At 37.5% G+C, this 7,066-nt stretch overlaps 1 pseudogene; it reads right to left on the reverse strand.

Annotated features, from left to right (window-relative positions):
- Window positions 1-1,710: 1,710 nt before the first annotated feature.
- LOC112090647 lies at window positions 1,711-4,356 on the reverse strand (annotated as a pseudogene).
- Between the last annotated feature and the right edge of the window lie 2,710 nt (window positions 4,357-7,066).

A 7,066-nucleotide genomic window follows, 5' to 3' on the forward strand; every position in this document is an offset into this window, starting at 1 on the left:
ACCTATAATCCCGAGCTCTAATAAAATTAATAATTAATTAAACACTTTAATTAGTTAATTAATTATATTAATTCTAATAGTTACTCCACTATAAACTTGGAATTGAACTATCGAAAATATAGACATTAATTACTTTTAAACTGTGAAGTATCTATTTGATATAGTCATTGCATATAGATCAATCCTCCATAAATAATTCATAATTAGAGCTAGGTGGAATCCGTTAACCTCTCTAATTATATCTTCATCCTTGAGTACCATTGATTATCTAATGGATAGTGATTCATAAAACACATTCATGAACCAGAGCGCTCTTACTAATCCAAGTACCGAATCAACACTCAAGAGAATTATTTATCTACTTCTTTCTCAAGAAGGAATGGATTCCATCTCGTATAATAATATTCTCAGCTACCTATTTCATCATGTCTCCAAAAAATAAGGAATAGAATTCAGGGTCTCGAAATCCGTACTAAATAAATCAAAAGACACAAATCCATAAATAGGAGTTTGTTAAGAACTTAGGATTAAGATCATTCTATATATGACCATTGGTAGACTCAATCAGAATTTCTGTGCTTAACGAAAATTATTAGAAATTCATATTGTGTTTGTGTCCCTGTTCCACACAATCTTATTATGCGAAATACACTCATTCAATATCTCACCATATTAACAGTGCGGATATCACCGTTCCATTCTAAATGGGAATGACATGTATTAATAATGTTTTAATTAAAGATTCTGAACTTTAATTAAATTCATTATGAATAACGTTTTTTATTATTATCCTTAAATATTATCCTCTCGTATATAACACTTATATACAATGTTTAAGGTTACATAAATAGTTACGAAATTTTCATTTGATATTCATAAAATATTCATAAATATATGCACATAAAATGATGAATAAACTATTTTATTAATTAAATAATAAATATCCTATTACATCTCGTGCTTCTAGGACACTGTTTCCAACAACATTATATAAGAACGAGAATGGATTGATGTATACAATTGTCGATAATTACTACACCATACCAAGGAAAAATATTGTAAGGCTTTCAAGCCTCATCTTGTTTCTTTTATTTTGACTACAAGAGAACGGATACTAAAACAAAATTTAGCACATGATTACTATACATTATAAGTGGACTCAAGAGTGATTTGCGGCCTAAAACAAAGAGAATTGGAACAAGTTCAAATTCGTTTCATGACAGATTTGTGTAGACAAGGTTTTTAGCTTAGTCGAGCTTTTGGCGGTCATTTTTTCAAGCTGGATTATTCAGATTAGATTGAAATAGAACAAAAAAGTGCCAATAAGTATTTAGAAGTCATATTGTGATATTGACATAATCTCATACTCATATTAAATGTCAGTTAAGTACATCACATCAACTCAAAAAGGGCCCAAAATGCAGAAGAATCACAACCCATAAACCTCAGAGACGGGAAGAAAACAAACAAGAATAAGTTAGACAGGTATGAAAAGACTTCCATTCCAAAACTAAAACTCAGTGATCAAGTTTCGAAAAAAGAACACACAAGTAATAAAAATAGAAATAAAGTTTAGGTTGTCGGAACTCGTGAACAAAAAGGGGAAAAACCAAAAAAAAAAGGACAAAAAAAAAGCATGCCTGCTTCAGTGTATCTACCTATCAAAAAAATTTAAGAATGGAGAACCATATACGTTCAATGCCAGTTCAAAACAGTTTGCCCTAACAGATTTGACCTTGTAGATTTGCTCTTCCATTATTGCAATTGTCATAGTCATAAATAGGTATTCGCTCTCCGAAGTCTGGACAAGAATTCAGAACAATAGACAAAATAAAACTCGATTAGACAACGAGCAATCAATGTTAAAATACCAAGACAAGTTCCGCATAAGAGAGGCCAAACCATGGATGGTTCATTGGTTCAAATCAACATTAAGATGGAAAGGCAAAATGTTCTATACAAAACAGGAAAATATACAAACGTGAAGTATATTTGATAAGATCTCACTCCTTTATTATAACTTATAAGACAAGAACATGAGTGACCACTTACTATACTATAACAAATTCCTGATAATAACTTCAGAGTGTTGTCCACGTAAATGGGGTCGACAAACTCAAAATTTATTTCATCCTCACCATAGCAGCGCATAAAATTCTTCAACTAATTTAAAATAATCCTCCAAACATATCTGAATGTATTTAAGTTCAGTTTTCCACGTGTCTTTTCATCATACAACCTAAAAAGAAAAATCCACCATATAACTTCTCAAAGACCTCAGGGATCAGTCACATTATGATTCAAAGAACAAAGCATATGAAAGGTAAAAACACAAACATACAACAGAAAACTTGGAAGTAAAGAAACTACCCCATTAAGATTCAGCATCAATCTGCTTATCTTCGACATCGTTTGAAGCAGCATTTGCCTCACCCTCAGCATTCTCCACCGGCGGCTGCACTTGCTCCTCCTCCGGCAACGGCTCTTCGACGTAATCGTTCTCAAACGCATCCGCAGGCACTTCATAGATCCTAACTTGGGGCTTGGACGGAACCTTCACAAGAACATACTTGCCCTCATTCAATCTCATGCACAAGTCCACAATGGACTTCACAATCCCCCACATATTCGAGGTGTTGGGGTTAATTTGCGCGGCGAAATCCCTCGGCTTATATGCAACCACGGCCAAGATCACATGGTTGAAGTGATCCCGGGGATGAACCCACAAGACGTATCCAAGTTTCATCAAATCCGCGCTCAAAAGAAGCGCCTGGGCAGTCCAGTTAGCCAATTTGTTCGCGTTGTTCTTGAGCTCCGTCGCCAAAACCGCGCCTCTCTGAGTCTCCAGCTTCTGCCTCCAATCGACACCCGAATACTTGGGATCAAATTGGTTCAGAGCGTTCAATGTCAGGAAAGATCTCTGGTTGTTCACCTCAACAACACTCTGAACCTCGCACCGGGCCACCAGATACATGTCGTCGTCAAGCTTCCACCGCGGTACCGGTATGCGACGGAGGCGACCTCTTCGCCCTCGTTGGCGAACGGATTCCGCTCATCGAAAGTCACCTTGTTCCCGTCCCTGATCAGCACCTGCTGAGAGAAATTCTGGTTGATATAAGCGGCCTCAACGCTGAGCGAATATGCGGAATTGATGTCGTCCTTGGCCTCCGGCAGAGGCTCCTGAGAGGTCTCATGGACGGAGAGCAAATCGAGCTGCGAACCATCCCTCTTGTCGAAGAAAAGCTTGTTCCCGACGCGCTGGATCACAATGTCCCAAGAGTAAACCGACCTAGGAGCGCACATGAGCGTGGAGAGGATCGTATCGGTGGCAAAACCCGTAGCCTTATCCTCATTCGCAAGCCGGCGGATGACGGGATCATCAGTGGTGGTGACCTTAAAGAAATTGCGGTTCTTGAAGCGCTCGAGGCGGCGCTCGTTCTTCGGCGTGATGCGGTCGAAGGCGCGGTCGTAGAACTCGAGGCCGCCGCAGAGGAGGAGGTCCTCGGGGTCGGGGCTCGGGGCTCGGGGACGGAGAAGAGAGCTTGGAGAAGGTGGAGAAGGGTATCTGGTCGAGCATGTCCACTCCGGCTGGATATCGACTGAGGATTTGAAGACGGCGGCGTCGCGGCCGGGGGCGTTGGCGTTGGAGCGGTTGAGGTGTTAGAGGCGGTCGCGGCGGGCTCGCTCCTTTGAGTAAATAACTAGAGTTTAAAAATAATACCAAGCCTTTTTTCTTTTTTTTTTCTTTTTGAAAAATATCAAGCCTAATTTACACCAAAAGATAGCTGACTTTTTTTTCCCCCTCTTTAATAAAAAGTAGAATTTTGGGCTATAAAGAATTGGGTTTAAATTCTATGCATGCCCTATTACCATCAAATGCCTATTTTAAATGTTATAAGTAATTAAGGGGAAAAGGGGAAAAGAAGACGAATGCATTCTAAGAAAAATAGTAAAGTGATAAAATTAAAGCACATCATAATAACTCTAAAAGAGCCAAGTTTAACGTACTCAATTAAATTAAATCTCGAGCTTTAAAGGGAACTATCACAGATTTTATATTTAGATTGACATATGCCAAAAAGACAAATTATTATTGAAAATACCAGTCATGTCATCACACTATATTTAGAATACCAAATATACTCTTAAAATACCGGTCGATATCCGGTCACAATAACATTATCCACCTGAATACTGAATGGTTACCGACTAGTATATGCCGGTAACCACCATTACCAGCGGCTAACAGGTATCCACCATTGCCCACGGCACCACCGTCGTTGGAACCAACCAGTAACCATAATCACTGATATCTTGTCTAGGAACCACCGGTATCTGGCCGATAACCAACAGCATCTGAGGCGGTAACTAGTGGTATCCAAGTCGGTAACTAGTAGTATATTGGCAGGATTACTGTGATTGGCGGCAGTATAGCCGTCACCATTGTTAGAATACCAAAAAATTTAGCAAATTCCCAAAAATCCACTAAAATTTATAAGAAATACACCAAAAATCCACCAGATCCACAATCAAGAAAAAGAAGAAAAAGAAAAAGTTTCGGCTTTCAATTTGGAATCTCCGCCGCGCAGATATCTCTGGATCTCTACCGTCACATATCTCCAACGTTGCGATGGAGGAGATCTCCGGATTTCCTCTATGTGACAGAGGAGATCGCCGGATCTCCGTCATGAGTGGAGGAGATCTCCTCAAATCTCCTTTGTGCGATGGAGGGGCGATGCAACACCGAAGAAAACACAGTAAAATTTCCATGAGTGAATTTGTGCATTGACGGCTCTGTGCTATTGGAAGGAGAATGCTGAGTTCAATGTCAGCGATGAAAGACACGACGATCATCTGCACCGGAATCACTAACGAACTCCTCGCACGGCCTTGCGATTCCGCCGAACCTTAATGGAGATGAGACAATGGAGAAGATGGAGGCTGCTTCCTATGAGAGAGAGAGAGAAGAGGAAGAAAGAGATAAAGCCCTAGGCAATTACAAGGGTAAAAAGGTCTCTTTACTTAATAAAAGTTTTCCAGCATGGCAGTTTTTGCAATGATCTTGAAGTCTACGGCATAAGTCGATCCACACTGGAAGCGTGGCAGCCCGCTGGGGACTACATACATGAAAACTGAAGACTAAGTATGATACTTTTTTTTTTTTTTTTAATGATCGAGAAAATTTTAGTCTAATTTAGACAGTTTGACATTTGACTGTAATCTTTTTAGAATAGTAAGTAATAGAATTTTGACTTGATTAATAGAATGTTATGTAAAAATTTTATGTACGGGATAAAATTTCTCAAAATGTGTAAAATTATAATACAAATATTTTTACAGAGGAAATTCGTAAATATTAGTTATAAATAGTAAAATATTAGTTAAAAATTAGAAATTTTAATGAGTATATTTTAGTTCTGAATAACTGATATATTTGGTATGTGACCAAATGACAAGTTAGAAAAATAGTAGAAATGTTAGAAGTAAGGAAAATAGCAATAGTTCCTGAAACATGATTTTTCCCGAGTCAGTTAAAGTGGGAAATAGCTCAAAAATCAGTACCGCAAAGATAAACGTTTTGGGCAATTCTAGATCGATTAAAATGAAAATTTCAGAAAAAGAAATTGACTAATGAGATACCCAAGAGAATTGGGTTGAATATGAGAAGTTTGACCCAGGGTACTCGACAGTCCAGAAATGCAGTACAGAACCAGTACCGGGAGTGAGATTATTGGTACCGAAAAGAGGCTCGTTTTGAGAAACGGAAAGTTGGGTTTCAAAAAAATTTAAGGAACACAGAACCATTCAAATTAAGTGTTAAACTTAAGAAAAATTAGTAGAATTAAATTATGAGAATTAAGGTATTTTCTTTAATTAGAAAGTAATAAGAAAATATTAATAAAATATTAATTTTGTTCTTAAAAGCACTTAAGAAGGAATTAGAAGACAAAAGTGTTCTTCTTTTCCTAAGTGTGGCCGAATAGAGAGAAAACCAAGGGGAAATCAAAGGAATCAAGCATTTTTATCAAAATTTCTTCCGTTCAATCTGGTAGAATCGTAACCCGAGACATTCTAGCAGAAAACCCCAACTTCTAGAGGTAAGATTTCGGATTTTTCATGTGAAATCTTATGTTTTTCATTTTGGATGAATAGTAACCAATCTTGAAAAACTTCCGTAAAAGTAAAAATCGAAACCGAGGTTTTGTAGAGCACCGTTGTAGGAGTCTAACAGTGTAGGTATTAAAACGATTGAACGAAGTTTTGGGGGATTTGCACTAAAATCCGTGAGCCCTAGATTGAGAACGAACATGTGTTTTTGTTCAATTTTATGTTGGAATTTGTGTTGAGGAATATGAATCCTGACTCCAATTACCGAAATCGGAAGATAGAACGAAGCTCGGGAAACGAGAAAAACTAGGCGGAACTCTGCCGAAATTTCTTAAAACCTAGTTAGTAAGTAATGAGTTATGAATTCGATTATTGAGAATGAATAACGATTCTAAGGCCCATAAATGAATAGATTGAGGTTCAGAAATCGAGACACACAAATTTGTGAAATTTGCCTCTTAAGTTAGAAAGTTTGGCTTAGAGGAATAAAGTTCAGAAATGAGTTTGAAATTAGATTTAGAAATCTAAGTATGAGAATTTTGATGTTTGGAATAGGAAGTTGATACCGATTTCCATGAAACAGGTTTTGGCACGAAAGTCTAAGCAAAAAGGAAGAACTCTCAGCAAGCAGGAATACTAGCAAATTATTTGTAAGTGTAGACATATATGTTTATCTGTACTCAAGTAAACTATAAATAGACTTAGAATTATGAATTTATTTGTATTCCTAAGTTAATGTAGAAAGGCGACATATGTTTCCCTAATGCTTAGTTTAAGGTATGCATGAAGTATTATGCTTCTCATGTTAGCATGTGCACGTAGAGAAAGCGTTGCATATCATTTAGTAAAGTTTTTAACACTTTGAAATGCAAACCCAAAGTTCAATAAAGCTAAGAGATTGACGGGTCGTCGGCCTCCTAAGGGAAGAAATCTCAAAGAATAAGAGATCCCAGCTAGA

The sequence above is a fragment of the Morus notabilis genome, unplaced genomic scaffold (genome assembly GCF_000414095.1).
Source record: "Morus notabilis unplaced genomic scaffold, ASM41409v2 Scaffold1010, whole genome shotgun sequence".
Lineage (NCBI taxonomy): Eukaryota > Viridiplantae > Streptophyta > Magnoliopsida > Rosales > Moraceae > Morus > Morus notabilis.